At 42.2% G+C, this 19,649-nt stretch overlaps 1 protein-coding gene across 2 annotated transcripts in view; it reads left to right on the forward strand.

Moving 5' to 3' along the window:
- Positions 1 to 19,649, forward strand: part of ANO10 (anoctamin 10) — a 246,921-nt gene that overhangs the window by 215,810 nt on the left and 11,462 nt on the right. The window lies entirely within an intron of this gene.

Raw genomic sequence — 19,649 nt, forward strand, 5'->3', positions numbered from 1 at the left:
GCAATGAAGGACAGTAATCTCTGAGAGATAGAGATAGAAAAGAGACGATTTGAGTTCTAGTCGCCCCAGTTTGCCCCACTGAGAGACAGAGTCTGGGGAGGCCACAGCAGCCAGAGTTCACAGGACAGAGTACCAGAGACAGCAGAGCTGCATGGTGAGATAACCCCAGAGATCTGCTGAGGGCTCTATTTACTATTCAGCAGAGCATGTGCATTTGAGGAAAAACTCTGAGGCTCAGAGGGAACAGTGCTGTTCCTACCAGCCTGATTAGAAAAATCAGAATGCACGAGGTGTGGAGTAAAATAGAAAGATGTTGCCCTGTTAAGTAGGGAATAATAAGTTCTGGACTGAGATCTGCTCTAAACCCACCTAACAAATAAAAACAAGACCCGAAGGATTGAACTGTTTCTAAGTTAACTGCATCCTAGAACAAAGCGCAGGAGTATAAATACACGCCCCCTGTCCCCATGATGAGGAGAATCATGATCAATTAGAACTGACCCAAAGCTGAAATACTTGTCAGAATTAGCAAGCAAGGGCGTTAATACAGTTATTAAAACTGCATTCCATATGTTTAAAAACTATACAGAGACTTGCAAATACTTTTAAAAGATGTACACTTCTAAAGATAAAAACTACAGGGTCGGGCAGGGTGGCTTACACCTGTAATCCCAGCATGTTGGGAGGCCAAGGTGGGTGGATCACCTCAGGTCAAGAGTTCAAGACCAGCCTGACCAACATGGTGAAACCCCATCTCTACTAAAAATACAAAATCAGCTGGGCGTGGTGGCACATGCCTGTAATCCCAGCTACCTGGGAGGTTGAGGCAGTAGAATCGCTTGAACCAGGGAGACGGAGGTTGCAGTGAGCCAAGATCAGGCCTTTGCACTCCAGCACGGGCAACAAGAGTGAAACTCCATCTCAAAAAAAAAAAAAAAAAAAAACTACAATGCCTGAGACAAAAAAATACACTGGATGGGATTAGCTGCAGATTAGACGTTGCAGAAGAAAAAAAATAGTAAACTTAAAGACACAGCAATAAATGGCCTGGCGTGGTGGTGCACACCTGTAGTCCTACTTATTCAGGAGGTGAAGGCACGAGGAGCTCAGGAGTTTGAGGCTACAGTGAGCTATGATTGTGCTTCTGTATTCCAGCTTGGAAGACAGAGCAAGGCCCTGTCTCTGGAAAAAAAAATAATAATAATAAAAATCAATAAAACTTACCAAACGTGGGCCAGGCGTGGTGGCTCACACCTGTAATCCCAGCACTTTGGGAGGCCGAGGGGGATGGATCACAAGGTCAGGAGATCAAGACCATCCTGGCTAACATGGTGAAACCCCATCTCTACTAAAAATACAAAAACTTAGCCGGGCGTGGTGGCGGGTGCCTGTAGTCCCAGCTGCTCAGGAGACTGAGGCAGGAGAATGACGTGGACTCGGGAGGCAGAGCTTACATTGAGCCAAGATTGCACCACTGCACTCCAGCCTGGGTGACAGAGCGAGACTCCGTCTCAAAAAAAAAAAAAAAAAACTTATCAAACATGAAGTGCAGAAAAAAAATAATTGTAAAAATGAAAAGAGCTTTAGTGAACTATGGCACATCATCTAGCAATTGAGAATTTCCTCAACCTGATGAAGGATATCTATGAAAAGTCTAAAACTGGTGTCATACTTAGTGATGAAAGAAGAACAATAAAAGGGATGAAAGAAGGAACAATAAAAGGGTGTCTATTCCTACCACTTCTTTTCAACATTATGCCAAAGGTTCTGGCCAGTGCAATCAAGCAAAAAAAAAAAAAATTAATAAATAAAAGGCATTCAGAATAGAAAGGTAGAAGTAAAACTGTCTATTCATGAATGACATGATCATCCGTGTAGAAAATCTGATGGATCTGCAGAAAGCACTAGAAGTCATCATTTGCAGGTTGTCTGTGGCTGCTTTTGCACCCCAGTGGGAAAGTTGAGTCATTGTGATAGAGACTATATGGCCCAAAAGCTTCAAATATTTACTGTCCAGCCTTTTAATAATATTTTGCCAACCCCTGTTCTATAGATTCAGTGTAATCTCAATAAGAATCTAAGTAGGCTTTTTTTGTAGAAGTTGATGAACCTGCTTCTAAAATTCATGTGGAAATGCAAAGGACCTAGAATAGCCAAAACTTTTAAAAAGAAGAACAAAATTGGAAGACTACCTGATTTCAGAGCTTATTATAAAGGGGGGAATAGTGTAGATTAACGGAGTGGAATAGAGTTCGGTAATAACCTCACACATATATGTACTACTGGTTTTTGACAAAAGTGCAAAGACCATGCAGTAGAGAATAGTCTTTTCAATAGACAGTTCTGGAACAATTGGATATTCATGTGCAAAAAAATGAACATGGACTCACATATCATACCAAAATGGTTTATAGACGAATATGTAAAATCTAAAATTCTGAATCTTCCAGAAAAAAAAAGATGAAATATTTGAGACCTTACATTAGGCAAAGATTTCTCAGCTACAGTTCCTAAAGTATGATCTATAAAAGAACAAATGATAAATGATACTTCATCGAAATTTAAAACTTCTGCCCTTCCAAATCTTGTCATGCATATAATGAGACAGCTAAAAGAAAAGCAGGAGAATCTGCTAGAAAACTGTCCTAGGGGCCTCTGATTGTTAAAAAACTGATAATTACCCTGATTATTACCTGATAATAACACTGATTATTACCCTTTCTGGGCTGGAAATGAACTGTATTAGATAATTCAACCACCCACCCTCTTCCCTCTCACCTCAGTCCCCCTCACCTCATACCCTTTCTTCTCTAGGAGAAAAAGCCAAGCAGCAAAAGAGTCCAGCAAAATCAGTTTCCTAAAATAAGAGAACTTTTTACCAAAAGCCACATAAGAGTGGACCTCTCTTGAATGCCAGAAGATATGGAAATTTAGGCAATTGGGAAGAAAAGTGGTTTTGAGCCAAGCAGCACTCCCTGGATTTTTACCCTAAGACTTAAGCTTATTAGTGGTAGGATCAGTTACTACATCTGTAAATGGGAACACTGTGAGAATTAGAGATCAGGGGTTCAAAGTGCACCCCCACCCTCCACGCGGGGCAGCACCAGGTGGCCTTCTCTTAACCACTGTTGCGTTTTTCAGTTGTGCCAAGATAGGCTGCTTGGTTTTCTTCACTACCATGGGAAGTGATTCTGTAAAATGGGAAGACTAAATGCAAGTGTAAGGGGGTTGTTGTTTTCATTTTAACTGTTTCCTATAAATTCTAGATCTTCTTACTGGAAGAGAAGACCTAGGCTCTAACTCTTTGGAGGAGATTAAAAATTCTTGTGCAGGATGGAAAAAATTCAGGAAGGGAGCCAGGAAAACAAATATCCTGAAGAGGCTTAGAGTCAAGAGGTGAGGGTGAGAGAATTTGACACAAGGGAAAAAGAAAAATATAAAGCTACTGGTGGTATATTTATGACAGGAAGGTTTTCCCATAGAGGATAGAGCTGGACTTTTCAAGGGGTGGCTGCCTGCCAGGCCTTAGTACAAGAAGGAAAGATCATAGGCAGGTCAGAGGAAACGTGCTGCTGACCATGAGAGGTGGCGATGCCTGGGGGTAGGGACCAGAGGGGGACAACGTCTAAGGCCCCTCTTCTAGGGAGGCCAAGCAGGAAGGATGTTGTCTCATTAGCACGGATTTCCAAGATGTGAAAGCATATCTGCCAACACTTATCAGGCCTACCAGCCACCTAAACTTCCCCCAGTTCTCATGCAAATAAAGTGACAGAAAAAATAGTTATGATACCCTGTGAGTGTTCACAGCCTTTTCCCACTCCCAGGGGTGTTCATTCTCTCCTAGCTCAGTTCCTAGGCTTATGTATAGGGCAGAAAAATGAGGAGCTGGGCAGCAGGTAGAGGGGGGCTTGAGGTGCCATTGCCTTACTCTGGAAAAGGCCAAGATCTGGAAATGGAGGGGCTGGGGATACAGAGAGAGACCAAAGTCTCTGAGCATTGGAGGAGAAGATTGGAAAGGGGAAACTTCATGGTGTGGGTAACAGGAGGGTTTTGCTTGCTTGCTTCCCAACATCACCTTTTGTAACATTCCAGAGTTACAAAAGACAATGTTGAAAATTGGGAAATGAATAAAAAAGAAATGAAAATATCTGTCCATGGTAACTGCAGGAGGCATGGAGACCAGTGTGGCTGGAGGGAAAGAGAGGAGGGCTGTGGAGAGTTGGCCAGGGATTTGCAGGAATGAGCCTCGCACACAGGGCTGTTGCCTTTATCCCAAAAGCCCAGGAAGCCACCAAAGGGGCTTGAGCATAGGTGTATCATCTTTAGATTTATGTTTAGGTTATATCAGAAAAGACAGAATGGGGATGTGGCCAGAGAGGGTATAAGTAAACCAGCAAGAAGGTTGTTCAAGCAGTTTCTGTGATGGATTTATGTGAAGGTGGTCAAAATGTAGAGAAGTAGACAAATTTAAGAAATGATTAGGAGATCAAGTCAACCAAAACCAATCTTGGTTTTCCGAGGCTCCAGAGCTGTGCTCTGGGGTGAATGGCTGTGCACTTCACTAGATGGGAGGATAGCCTTGCTTCGGAAGATGATCTTGAATTCAGTGTTGTTAATTTATTAACATCCAAGGGAAATGTGAGGTAGGCATTGGTTATGTCATTGTAGAGTTCAGAGGAAAGTCTGGGCTGGAATAAAGACGTGTGCATGATCTGCATGTAGATGTGGCTGAGGCCATGGGTGTGCGTGGTCTCTCTCAGGGAGAGCACATAGAGCCTCACTGTCCACAGTAGCCTCTGGCCATCTGTGCCTATTTGGATTTAAATTAGTTCAAATTAAATCAGATTAAAAATTCAGTTCCTCAGTTGCACTAAGCAAAACGAGGACCAGGAAATGCCCCCTTGGATTTAACAATATGGCGGTCATGGGTGACCCTAGAGGGAGCTATTTTAGTGGATGAAAAGGGCCAGGAGCCAATGTGGGGTGGTTTGGGGAGCTAGAGTTGAAAAAGCAACCAGGATAGACAACTTAAACGCATTTAGCTGGAAAAGAGAGGAGAGAAATAGAATGTCGACTGAAGGGTGAGTAGGGATGAGGAGTGGAGAAGAGAGCTTTGTTTGTAGGTTTAATAAGAGAAACTAGTGTGTTTGTTTAATAGCCAGTGGGCAATAGCCAAATTCTAGGAATTTGTCCCCTAGATTTACTCACATATATATAAGGGGATAAACACGTGTGTGTGAGCAGCAATGGTTTAAAAACAACCTAAATAGCCTGGTTCAGGGGACTGGTTAAATGAATTCTCTTATCCATACAATGGAATTATTGTAGCCATTCTAAATAACAAGAGCTTTCTACAGTTCCTGATATAGGATCATCTCCACGATTTATCAGACTGATTTTGCAAGATGCAGAACAGGATATATTATTGCCATTCTTTGTATTAAAAACAAGAGGGTAGATATTCCGGAGGTATCCTACACTGCTGTTTATTGTTTTAAACCACACACACTGAAAGAATGATCAAGAAAATTGCCGCTAAGATGGGGAACTGGGGAATAAAAGTGTGGGTAAACATTTTTTTCACAGTATTTTTATACTGCTTGATTTGATTTTTTTTTTTTAATGATGCACTTGTATTTTAACAAAATGTATTTTTAAAGTCAGTGAGAAAGATTCAGTTGAGAGAAGTTAAATAATCAGGAGATTGGAAGGAGAGGGGCCCACCTTCCTCTCTGGTGAGGACCCTGTACTCCTTTATTACTTCACTGACCAGAAGCTCCATAAAATCAGGCGTAGTTTTACTTAAAATGAGTTTTTGTGATACTAGAGTATCTTAGATCTAGGTAGATCTCACCCATCCCATATTATCTATTGCTAGGTAACAAATTACCTCCAGACTTCACAGCTTATGACAAACATTTGCTCTCTCACAGTTTCTTTGAATCTACACACTTCAGTGCCTCTGAGTCAGGATCTCTCTCAAGGCCACAGTCAAGGTGATGGCCAAGGCTCCCGGCATCTCAAGGCTCATCTTAGGGAGGATCCATTTCCAGGCTCACTCCCCTGGCTGCTGGCCGGAGATACCAGTTCCTCACTACCTCTCCTCAGGGCCACCCACAACATGGCTTCCATCACAGCTAGCAAATGAGCGAAGGTGCACCCAAGATGGAAACCATAGCCTCTGTAAACTCAGAAGTGAGCCTGTCACTTTTACTGTATTCTGTTGGTTAGAAATGAGTCACTAGGTGCAACCCACACTCGAGGGTAGGGGATTCCACAAGGGAGTGAATCCCAGGAGGCCTAGGGATCCTTGGGGCCATTTAGAGGCTGCCTACAACAAACCCTAAATTCAGCAAAGTTAAATACTTCTTTATATGGTGGTGTTCTGTTCTGTTCTAACTCATGGAAATAATTTTTGTTTCATGAACAAAAGAATTCATGCATTCATCCTTCTATGTTTTTTTTCCTCAGAATAATCAGTTGCAGTTTTATTGTTCTGCAGTAACACCTTAGAACTTCCCATCTGTTTTTGATATTTTCTGAATTTTATCATTTTGATACAGTTTGAGAAGTTTGATAAACTAGGAAACTGATTATCACTTCACCTTTCAGAATCATTTAGGGAACATTCTCCTGTAGTCCTTGTTTTAGAAATATATGCTGACATGAGTGGGTGTAAAAGGGCATAATGTCTGCAGCTTACCCTCAGATCGTTCAGAAAACATGCTGCAGAGAGAGTGATCAAGCAAATGGGGTGAATGTCAGCCATTGGTAAATCTGAGTGAGGGTATTCAGGACTCCTTTTTACTATGCTTATATTTTTTTTCCGTAAGTTTGAGATAATGTCAAAGTTAAAATTTTGAAAAAGAAATTCTTATACTCCTCCCCAGACCTACTATATGAGAATTACAAATGGGACCTGAGAAACTTATTGTTATCCTTAGATCCATTCTGATTACCGATCAGCAAGGTTGGGAACACACTGCGTGAGAATACACTCATTCTACTCATAAAGTTGTCTTCATAGAGCATCTGAAATTGCCAGTTGCATTTTTGAGTCTAATTTTGAAGCCAAGGGCAGAAGAGACCCCTCAAAGATGCGTTTGTGGTTACTTTGCATAAGTCCTCCTCATAAGTCTTCTGGCTCACCCCCAATTTTGTGCCACATCTCAGATATAGGGAGACCAGCAAACAGGGTAATGTCAGCTCCCACACTGGGTCCTCTGCTTATGGGGTGCAGCCCAGTGGGAACACAGAGTGGAGCACATCAGTCCTACCTGTGGCGGGCTACGGAGGCTTCATGAAGATGTGGCACATGCACTGTGCCTTCAGTAATAGAAATGCATGGGTCTGTGCAAAGCCAAAGAACTCTCAAACAGCAGGACCCTGAAACTAGAAACCTGCTACTGTTCAGTGTGCTGGGCACAGAGGTTGAGAGTGAGAGCCAAGAGAGGCATCTGTGATTTTCCCAGAGCTGCCTGCACAGCCTGCACAGTGGCTCTGCACTAAGGTTCCCGGCCAGAAGGGCAGTGGGGAAGGAGCAGGGGAGGGAGCTGTAGAGAAGTGGGAGAGGAGACCCAGGGGTGGTGGGCTCAAGGTCCAGTCCAGGTGTGTCAGTTTGGTGGCTGGAAGATTGGGTGTCTCCCACACTCTCCCAGGGACTGCACATTCCTCAGCACATTTTAAATAGCATAGGTGGGGTTTGTGTGAGACCCTGCTTCCCTAAGAATGAAGAACTTTCCCTGGAGGCCAGGACTTTAAAAACTGTTGGCAGAGTTCCTTTCTTGCGTGTGACTATTGGTGATGCACATTTGTACCTGATGAAGGTTTTGTTTGGAAAGAGTCATCTCTCATTGAGTCAAGGCCATTAGGCTCTGACTCACCCCGCTGTTTTGTTTTGTTTTGTTTTGTTCCATTTCCGTCTAGTACGTGCTTTCCTCTGTGGTCAGCCATCACTTCCTCCCAGCCCGGAACACGCATGGGAGTGACTGGCTTTTCCGAGGACACTGAGGAAGTGTTGATACTGATACCAGTTCCTTTTTGAAAATAAGAATAGTAGTTTTTATCCTTGAGCTTATTGTGTTAAGTCATTGTGGATGTTTTAATCTTCCTTTCCACTGGTTTTCATGCCCTTTTAATCAGGCTTACATAAGTAAGAACATTTATCCATGTGCTTTGCTACATACTTATCTGGAATGCTTGGTTCAAAGGGCAATAAAATAAACACAACCCAGTACAGTTGCATGATTATTTATTTGGTGCAAGCTTGTTTGTTTGACTTCTCTGAAATGACTTATGGAAATATTGGTTTGCTTTCTTCTTCTAGATCCATCCAAGTTAACTGTGAATCAGCTGTGGGCTTTGCTAGGTGACACAGAATCACCCACTGAAAGCTGACCATGAGCTCCTGAAACTTTATTTGATGTGCTTTTAACAAAATGGCTTGCAGGTCTTTCAGGGTAACAGGCTCAAATCATCTATATTTTATAACTTTTACCAAGGGATTTCCTGTTAGCAAACAGCTTATCTCTTGTGCTCTCTGCTGTTCTTGGCTTCATATAAGAAAGCACTAGTAATGTTAGAGGAAGGACTAAATATTTGAAGGCATATTTACTTCAACACCTGTTGAGTGGATCAGCTCATGTTTCTGAAAAGCAAAGCAAGGAGGTAGAGTTCTAACACACTCTAGATTTCACAACTTTTGTTCATTTGTCTGCAGCCATATGGTTTAGGCAGGATCATGCTGGCCAGCAGTTTAACCTAAACTGTGACTGTGATCTCCCTTCCAAAGAGTACCAGTCACATGGGCTAGATGCCATCTTTATAGAACTTTCCAGCTTCTGAAAAGGTTTGTGTGAAGGAAACAGAAGGAAGCCATTGCTGCTCTCAGTGTACAGTACAGCTATATCTTTAGACTTAGAAGCAGTGAATAGAAATGGGGAATTGGCATGTAGGTAGTATTTGGGACTAGCTTCTTTCCATAGTGACTTTTTGAAATGTGTTTTACTACTTCTGTTAGTATTTTGCATACTCTTCTGAATGTGCTGTGTAGATTGAACCATAATATTTTAGGTTCTAGCTTTTATTCTTTGTGAATTCATAAACATTAGTTTTTTTCAGTAACATATCTAACTTTGGTAATATTGGTCTTACCTAAAGAACCAAAAACATTCCAATTTCACCCATGTACTTAAGGTTTTTCTTAGTTTTCTCAGAGCCTAGGAAAAATCAGAACTTTTTAATATCCATTAGGTGATCAAAGTGTGAGCCTATGATATTGCATAGAGAGTAAGAAACAAGCTGCGGTTATATTTCCATTATCTTGGTAAGAACACAAAAGAGCCTTTGGAATGTGGTCAGGAACACAGGGATAAGGCCATGCATTCGCCCATGCCATCTCCCAGGGCCACACCCTGTCACCCTGGGAGCGCCGCTGTTCATAGCCAGCTGGGGTGTGTGCATAATGCTGGCTGCCGACAGGGGCTGAGTTCATGGTTGATTCCCATGAAACTCTATAATCACTGCAGTTCTCAAAACCCTATCTCAGCCCACCAGTGCCGACACACACACCGCAGGCCAGCTGTCTCCTGAAGCACTTATGCAGTCAGGAGGAACCTGGTATGGTTTGATAAGGCTGTACACAGGGGTTGTTAGTCACAAATGCCCCAATTTCTGCATCCAGGCCCTGTGTTTTGATCACACCAGGTTCTTTCATTTCTTTACTCTCAAAAACCTAGAGTGCACATGTTTGTGAAAAAGTCATTTACCTTTCACAGATAAAGCGGTACCCTGCCTTCCTACATGTATTTCTTTGTGTGTGCCATTATAACCTATTCCTCTAAGAAAGGTGAATATCCAATTTAGGATTGTCAGGAAAAAATAAAGAAGCTGGAAAAACACAGACATGTCCCTCAGTATACGTAAACCAAGTCTCAGATCTCCACAGGAAGCCTCTCGCTGGGGGTACAAGCCCAGCACAGGGTGGACCACAGAACTCAGCCACTCGGGGAGTTCTGCTAGGGCAGGTGCACCAAACCATCAGAGGAAAGGGGCTGTCCTGCCACCTGTGGACTCCCTCAGCAGAGGAGCTCCCCCCAGAAGGGGCAGTGCCCAGTACCAGCCACTTGGAAGTGAGCCGTTGACACCTCTGTTGATCCTGAAATGGCTTCCGCTGAGAGCCACAGTGTTTATGGTATTCAGTGATGCCTCATGTAGCCCCAGAAGCTGTCCTCTCTCTTCACAGACCTTTCTTTGGAATATCTGGGGAAAGATGGACAGGGGATCTCATGTCTACTCCTCACTTAGCCCCAGCTACAGACTGCTCCCAGATGCATGTAGGGCCTCTGCCACAAACCATGGTCTAGAAATCTCAGCCATCACGTCCACCTGACAGTGCTCTCCCTCCTGCCCTCCTCAAGCTCTCCCTGCCACCCAGCACCCCAAGATGAGGCTGGAGGCATGGGAGTGATAAGGGGCAATTACAGCTGGAAGGGAGACCTTAAAGCTGGGCACAAAGTGCAGTCACGCACTGTGTGACGACGTTTTGGTCAGTGACGGACCACATATATGATGGTGGTCCCAGTGATTATTACTGTACTTTTCTGTGTTTAGATACACACATACTTCCCATGGGGTTACAGTTGCCTATAGCGTTCAGTACAGTAACATGCTGTGCAGATTCGCAGCCTAGCAGCAGGGGGCTACACCATGTAGTCTAGGAGTGTAGTATGCTGTGTCACCTAGGTCCATATAAGTGCACTCTGTGATGTTCACAGTGCAACAAAATTGCCTGACAATACAGTTCTCAGAATACATCCTGTTACTAAGAGACATATGACTGTATGACGGGTCCCAGAGTCCAGTGAAGAAAACAACCACATCAGGGCACTCTCAAGTTCCTAATTCTCTTCCCCATTTCGAGACTGGCCCTCTGTCCTCCCAATGGAGATCCTAGGTTTCAGTCCTGCCCCTAGGAAAGCCCCACCCTTACTCCTAGGCGACTTTCTCCTGGTTTAACCCCCTTTCCCTCAGCAGGACCACCTGTAGAGTCCAGGGATGCCCATGGGTTGCTGGGACTGAGGAGCTGTCAGCGCAGCCCAGGCGTGACCCCTGCTCATTCTCTCTGCCTCCTTCCCAGAGGTAGCTGATTTGGACACCCACATACACACATGTACATACCTACACACAACTTTGAAAAAGCCTGTTTCTCAGACACCGTGCAGCAACCTGAATCCCTACCAAGGAAGATAAACCTTTTCATGAGAATGAGGCCACCTGCAGAGACCCAGCCCACAGTGGCGTCTCCTTTTTCTCTATTGTGAGGGAACATTTAAGTTTCTCAGATCAGGTATTGCTGGCTCCATGTGCAAAGCCAAGATTCCCTGAGTTCTCAAGATATCTTTCCTTCCTTCCCTTTCCTTTCCCTTCCCCTTTCCTCCTTTCTTCCTCTTTATTTCCCTTCCTTCTTCTTTCCTTCGTGCTTTCTCTTTTGCTTCCTTGCTCCTCTCCCGCCTTTCTTCCTTCCTTCTTTCTTTTTAAAATATTTTATCTCAGATTGCTTTCAGGAAGAGAGGAGTGGCCATCAGCCAGAAGCAAAGGCACTTCCTTCAAACAAAAATGATTTAAACCAGGTCTTCTACTCTCCTAGCTAGAAAGAAGCAGACGAATCCTTGAAATCACAACTTCCTCAGAATCCTCAGGCAGGACTCCCTGGACTCCAGAGCCAGAGAGAGCTCCCTTGTCCATGGCAAGCCTCAGGAGCCTGGGGGAGAAGGTGTCTTTCTAGAACAGAAGCTCCTTAAGGGATGAATTTAATGTTGTATAATATTTTTTGTTTGGTTGGTTGTTTTGTTTTAGAACTTTGTCACATTTAATTTTTTTTATTTCAATATGTTTTTGGGGAACAAATGGTGTTTGGTTACATGAAGAAGTTCTTTAGTGGTAATTACTGAGATTTTAGTGCACCCATCACCTGAGCACTGTGCACTGTACCCAGTGTGTGGTCTTTTATCCCTCACTCCCCTCCCATCCTTTCTCCTGTGTCCCCAAAGTCCACTGTATCATTCTTATACCTTTGCCTCCTCACAGTTTAACTCCCACTTATGAGTGAGGACATGAGATGTTTGGTTTTCCATTCCTGAGTTACCTCAGCTGATGTCTCCAGTGGTCTCCAGTTCCATCCAGGTTGCTGCAGATGCCATTATTTCATTTCTTTTTGTGGCTGAGTAGTATTCCATGATATATACACCACATTTTCTTTATCCACTCGTTGGTTGATGGGCATTTGGGCTGGTTCCATATTTATGCAGTTGCAAATTGTGCTGCTATAAACATGCATGTACAAGTATCTTTTTCGTATAATAATTTATTTTCCTCTGGGGAGATACCTAGTATTGGGATTGCTGGATCAGGGTAGGTCTATTTTTAGTTATTTAAGGAATCTCCACACTCTTTTCTATAATGGTTGTACTAGTTTACATTCCCACCAACAGTGTAAAAGTGTTACCTTTTCACTGTATCCATGCCAACATTTATTACTTTTTATTTTTTGATTATGGCCATTCTTATAGGAGGTATTGCATTGTGGTTTTGATTTGCATTTCCCTGATCATTAGTGATGCTGAGCATTTTTTCATATGCTTGTTGTCCATTTGTATATCTTATTTTGAGAATTGTCTATTCATGTCCTTAGCCTACTTTTTGATGGGATTTTTTTTTTTCTTGCTGATTTGAGTTCTTTGTAGATTCTGGATATTAGTCCTTTGTTGGTTGTATATATAGATTGTGAAGATTTTCTCCCACTCAGTGGGTTGTCTGTTAACTCTGCTGATTATTTCTTTTGCTGTGCAGAAGCTTTTTAATTTAATTAAGTCCCATCTATTTGTCTTTATTTTTGTTGCATTTGCTTTTGGGTTCTTGGTCATGAAGTCTTTGCCTAAGCCAGTGTCTAGAAGGGTTTTTCTGATGTTATCTTCTAGAATCTTTATGGTTTCAGGTCTTAGATTTAAGTATTTGATTAATCTTGAGTTGATTTTTGTATAAAGTGAGAGATGAGGATCCAGTCTCATTCTTCTACCTGTGGCTAGCCAATTATCCCACCACTATTTGTTGAATAAGGTGTCCTTTCCCGCTTTATGTTTTTGTTTGCTTTGTCGAAAATCAGTTCACTGTAAGTATTTGGCTTTATTTCTGGGTTCCCTATTCTATTTGATTGGTCTATATGCTTTTTTTAATGCCAGTACCATGCTGTTTTGGTGACTGTGGCCTTATCATATAGTTTGCAGTCGGATAATATATGCCTCAAGATTTGTTCTTTTTGCTTAGTCTTGCTTTGGCTATGCAGGCTCTTTTTTGGTTCCATATGAATTTTAGGATTTTTTTTTTTTTTTTTTTTTGTAGTTCTGTAAAGAATGATGGTAGTATTTGATGGGAACTGCACTGAATTTGTAGATTGCTTTTGGTGGTATGGTCATTTTCACAATATTGATTCTACCCATACATGAACACAGGATGTGTTTCCATTTGTTTGTGTCATCTGTGATTTATTTCAGCAGTGTTTTGTAGTTTTCCTTGTAGAGGTCTTTCACCTCCTTGGTTAGGTATATTCCTAAATATTATACTTTTTTTTTTTTTTTGAAGCTATTTTAAAAGCTTTTCTTTATTTGGTTCTCAGCTTGGTCACTGTTGGTATATAGCAGGGCTACTGATTTGTGTACATTAATTTTGTATCTGGAAACTTTTCTGAATTCGTGTACCAGTTCTAGGAACTTTTTGGATGAGTCTTTAGGGTTTTTTAGGTATATGATCATGTCATCAGCAAACAGCAGCAGTTTGATTTCCTGTTTACCGATTTGGATGCTCTTTGTTTCTTTCTCTTGTCTGATTGCACTGGCTAGGACTTCCAGTACTATGTTGAATAGAAATAGTGAAAGTGGGCCTCCTTGTCTTGTTCCAGGGGGAATGCCTTCAGCTTTTTTCCCTGTTCAGTAAAATGTTGACTGTGGTTTGTCATGGATGGCTTTTATTACCTTAGGGTATGTCCCTTCTATGCTGATTTTGCTGAGGGTTTTAATCATAAAGCGATGCTGGATTTTGTCAAATGCTTCTTCTGCATCTATTGAGATGATCATTTGATTTTTGTTTTTAATTCTGTTTATGTGGTGTATCACATTTATTGACTTGCGGATGTTAAATCATCCCTGCATCCCAGGTATGAAACCAGGGATTTTTGTTTTTTATTTGATTTATGTGATATATCACATTTATTGACTTGCAGATGTTAAACCATCCCTGCATCCCTGGTATGGAACCCACTTGATCATGGTGGATTATCTTTTTTTTTTTAGAGGGGGGGATGGAGTCTCGCTCTGTAGCCCAGGCTTGAGTGCAGTGGTGCGATCTCGGCTCACTGCAAGCTCTGCCTCCCATGTTCACGCCATTCTCCTGTCTCAGCCTCCCAAGTAGCTGGGATTACAGGTGCCCACCACCATGCCCAGCTAATTTTTTTGTATTTTTAGTAGAGACAGGGTTTCACTGTGTTACCCAGGATGGTCTTGATCTCCTGACCTCGTGATCCACCTGCCTCGGCCTCTCAAAGTGCTGGGATTACAGGCATGAGCCACTGCGCCCAGCCATGGATTATCTTTTTGATATGCTGTTGTATTCTGTTAGCTACTATTTTGTTGACAATTTTTGCATCTGTGCTCAAGGATATTGGTCTGTAGTTTTCTTTTTTTATGTCCTTTCCTGGTTTTGGTATTAGGGTGATACTGGCTTCATAGAATGATTTAGGGAGGATTCCCTCCTTCTCTATCTTTTGGAATAATGTCAATAGGATTGTTACCAATTCTCTGAATGTCTGATAGAATTCAGCTGTGAATCCATCTGGTCCTGGATTATTTTTTTGTTGGTAACTTTTTAATTACCATTTCAGTCTCACTGCTTGTTATTGATCTGTTCAGAGTTTCTATTTCTCCCTCGTTTAAACTAGGAGGGTTGTATATTTCCAGGAATTTATCTGTCTCCTCTAGGTTTCCTAGTTTATGCACATAAAGGTGTTCATAGTAGCCTGAATGATCTTTTGTATTTCTGTGGTATCGTTTGTAATATCTCCCGTTTCATTTCTAATTAAGCTTATTTGGATCTTCTCTTTTCTTAATCTCACTATTAGTCTATCTTTTCAAAGAACCAGCTTTTTGTTTCATTTATCTCTTGTATTTTTATTTGTTTGTTTGTTTCATTTAGTTCTGCTCTGATCTTGGTTATTTCGTTTCTTCTGTTGGGTTTTGGTTTGGTTTATTCTTGTTTGTGTAGCTTCTTGAGATGTGACCTTAGATTGTCTTTTTGTGCTCCTTCAGACTTTTTGACATAGGCATTTTGTGCTGTGAACTTTCTTCTTAGCACCACCTTTGCTGTATCTGCACTGCCTTTGCTGTATCCCAGAGGTTTTGATAGGTGGCGTCACTATTATTCAGTTCAAAGAATTGTTTAATTTCCATCTTGATTTCATTGTTAACCCAATGATCATTCAGGAGCAGGCTATTTAATTTCCATGTATTTGCATGGTTTCAAGGGTTTCTTTTGGAGTTGATTTCCAGTTTTATTCCACTGTGGTCTGAGATAGTACTTGCCATAATTTCAATTTTCTTAAATTTGTTGAGACTTGTTCTGTGGCCCATTGTATGGTCTATCTTGGAGAATGTTCCATGTACTCATGAGTAGAATGTATATTCTGCGGTTGTTGAGTAGAAAGTTCCATAAATATCCGTTAAGTCCATTTGTTCTAGGGTATAGTTTAAGTCCGTTGTTTCTTTGTTGACTTCCTGTCTTAATGACCTGTCTAGTGCTGTCAGTGGAGTACTGAAGTCCGCCACTATTATTTTGTTGCCGTCTATTTCATTTCTTAGGTCTAGGAGTAATTGTTTTATGAATTTGGGAGATCTAGTGTCAGGTACATATATATTTAAGATTGTGATATTTTCTGGTTGGACTATTTCTTTTATCATTATATCATGTCCCTGTTTGTCCTTTTTAACTGCTGTTGTTTTAAAGTTTGTTTTGTCTGATATAAGACTAGCTACTCCTGCTTGCTTTCGGTGTCTGTTTTCATTGAATATCTTTGTCCACCCCTTTACCTTAAGTTTATGTGAGTCCTTTGAGTCCTTATTTGTCAGGTGAGTCTCCTGAAGGCAGCAGATACTTGGTTGGTGAATTCTTATCCCTTCTGCCATTCTGTATCTTTTAAGTGAAGTATTTAGCCATTTACATTCAACATTAGTGACATGGGTTGACTGTGTCCTGGCCCAGATCTCGTCTTGAATTGTAGTTTCCATAATCCCCATGTGTCATGGGAGGGCCCAGTGGGAGCTGTTTTTATCATGGGGGCGGTTACCCTCATGCTGTTCTTCTTATGGTGGCAGGTGAGTTCTCATGAGATCTGATGGTTTTATAAGGGGCTTGTTCCCCTTTGCTCGGCACTTCTCTCTCCTGCCACCATGTGAAGAAGGACGTGTTTGCTTCCCCTTCCCCCATGATTGTATGTTTCCTAAGGCCTCCCCAGCCATGGAGAAATGTGAGTTAATTAAACTTCTAATTGTTTTGTTTAAGGAGGCTAAAGATAGGACCCCAATCCCTTCTAGCTTGTAGAATTTCTGATGAGAAATCTGCTGTTAATCTGATAGGTTCCTTTATAGGTTACCTGATGCATTTGCCTCACAGCTCTTAAGATTCTTTCCTTCATCTTGACCTTACCTAACCTGATGACTACGTCCCTAAGTGATAATCTTATTGTGATGTATTTCCCAGGTGTTCTTTGAGGTTCTTGTATTTGGATGTTAGATTTCTATCAATTTTGGAGAAATTTTCCTCAATTATTCCCTCAAATATATTTTCCAAACTTTTAGATTTCTCTTCTCCCTTGAGAACACCAATTATTCTTAGGTTTGGTCGTTTAACATAATCCCAGACTTCTTGGAGGCTTTGTTATTTATTTATTTATTTTTATTCTTTTTCTTTGTCCTTGTCAGATGGGGTTAATTTGAAAGCCTTGTCTTTGAGCTCTGAAATTCTTTCTTCTGTTGGTTCAATTCTGTTGCTGAGACTTCCAGTGCATTTTGCAATTCTCTAAGTGCGTCCTTAATTTCCAGAAGTTGTGATGGTTTTTTATTTATGCTATCTATTTCACTGGAGATTTTTTCATTCATATCCTGCATCATTTTTTTTTAAATGTCTTTAAGTTGGACTTCATCTTTCTCTGGTGCCTTCTTGATTGGCTTAATAGTCAACCTTCTGAATTCTTTTTCTAGCAGTTCAGAGATTTGATCTTGGTTTGGTTCCATTGCTGGTGAGCTAGTGTGATCTTTTAGGGGTGTTAAACAACCTTGCCTCTGCTGTATTACACAGGTCATCAGGAAAGTTGGGGAAAGCCAGCAGCCACAGGCCTTACCCAGCTCCCATGCAGCCCACAGTCCAAAAGGCCAGTCTCCCTCCCACCATGCCCCCACAACAGCGCGGAGTTTATTTCCAGGGCTGAGAACTTTCCCCAGGCTACATGCCTCCCAGCCGAGAAAGCAAGCCGACTTAGTTCCTGGCTGTCCCACAGAGCCTGTGGCAGCAGTCCACCTCCTTCAAAGGGTCTGTGGATTCTCTTGGCTTTCCTGGTATGTTCCTACAGTAGTTCTTGGAACAAAAGTTCATGATGTGGGTCTCCACGCGCTGCTCTGTTTGCCCGAGTGGAAGCTGCAGGTTAGTCCTTCCTTCTATTCGCCATTTTCAAGTTCAGGGCTCACTCCTCACTGCTTCTAAGTTCTCCAATTGCAAAAGCACATTCAATATTTTTAATAAAAAAAGGCATATGCTTTAAATATTATCCAGTTTATTATTAACTGTACCCCATTAAAATGTGTAACCTGGAGGAAAAAGAATGGAAAGACAGTCCCTTGGTGGTTCATGCTGTGTGTGCCCCGGATGTGTTTTGATGGCCTTTTGTCACCAACTGGGATAGCATTGTGTCACTTGAGTTCTAGATTTGCGAAAATATTGACTGGCTGCCGTGTGTGCATAGCAGTGAGGAGTGTTCAGTGACATTTTCATCAACTTGTATTTAGTGATCAGTATTGGTTACAGGGACTGCCACTCAGGAAGGGCTATAGGTAATGGAAAATTAAAGTGAAATGAAAGGTGTTGGGGAGAAGCAGTAATTAATCCTGCTTGCTGAGGTTTATAGGTGGGAATGAGTAAAAATTAACTTTTCTGAGGGAAAATGATGTCAAGTGAATAAAGCTAGAATCCCTGCCTAACACTTACTGTGTTGTTCCTACACAAAAATCAAGCATAGTCAAGTCAACCATCCATGGCTCTAGCTTCACCCAGGTTCTATAGAAGGGGTGCCTAGTGCCTGCAATTCTGACGACTCACAGCCATCAGCACCCAGGGGTAGCCCTTCTCAACTGGCCAGCAACAGGGCCCTGCTCTTGGGGGAAGGGTACATGGTAATCTTTTGTGCAGTGAGGGGATATAGAATTTAAAAAATCATAATGTTGTAATTATCAATTTTGTTTTATTCATAGTAGTAATATTGAAATTTTAAATGACATTATAGAGGATATAGATATTTGCATTTATCAAAGGGCTATACAGTGTTCAGATGTGGGGAAAACTGCCCTGGGAAAGATTATAAAGCTGATGGGAAACATTTATACTTTCTCTGTGGCCTGCAGTTGTGGCTGCATTTCATAAGGATCTGTTTTCACCTTGGTGATGGACTTGGTGTTTCTGAAGAATGGAACCAATCCCCTCTGCCACCACCAGGGGTCCTTTGATGCCTGGGTGCCTCCTTTACCTTCCCAGGTGTGCAGAAAGTGGGTGCAGAGCTTCTCTGGGCAGAGAAGGAGCTCACCCTTTGGCACCTGCTCCTACTCATCCCACTTTCACTTTCCTTGTGGCCACTGGCAGTGTTTTCTTAGATTCAAGTTGTTCTCCCTTTATAGTTAACAGTAACATTTACTAAGTTGTGTTGAAACTGATGTGGGCAGTGGACTGTCTCCTACATTTCATTTAGTGGGCTTTTACCTCATCCTTTAACTTTCTAAACTGAGTTTCTTTCTCATGCCACAGTGAAATTGTGTCCCCTCATACTCCATGAGTCGGGACTCCAGTGGGAGGCTGGACACTGGATTACCTCTGACCACCAAGGCATCTTAGATGGCCACCGCCACCACTATGCCACCCAGCTCAGGGTCCTTTTAGAGACTCTTTGATTTTGAGAGTGCTTATTTCTATTATTTGGGCTTTTAAACTTTTGTGTCATGCCTTGATCTAACCAAACTGTCAAGGTTTCCGTTCCTGGATCTGTAAATGTCACCTAGCCATGGCTTTCACTGAAGGAACCTGCGGAGGGTTTCTTTGGAGCAGCCACTTGTGCTTGGTGTCCGCTGGCCTGGCCATGCCTCCTCTCCCGGCCTGAACCTGAGCCCTGGCTCTCTAGCTATCAACATGGAACCTGCAGATCAAAGATGAGGGCTGGCTAGATGGTCATCTTGGCCTTGGATGGTCACAACCTCTCTGGATCTCATCTCTCAAGGGCCCCAGGTGACCTGTGTGGCAACATAGGGGACTCTCTGGCTTGTGAAAGAGCAATGCTGCCGCCCTCC

Source organism: Papio anubis, chromosome 2 (assembly GCF_008728515.1).
Source record: "Papio anubis isolate 15944 chromosome 2, Panubis1.0, whole genome shotgun sequence".
In the NCBI taxonomy this organism is placed as follows: domain Eukaryota; kingdom Metazoa; phylum Chordata; class Mammalia; order Primates; family Cercopithecidae; genus Papio; species Papio anubis.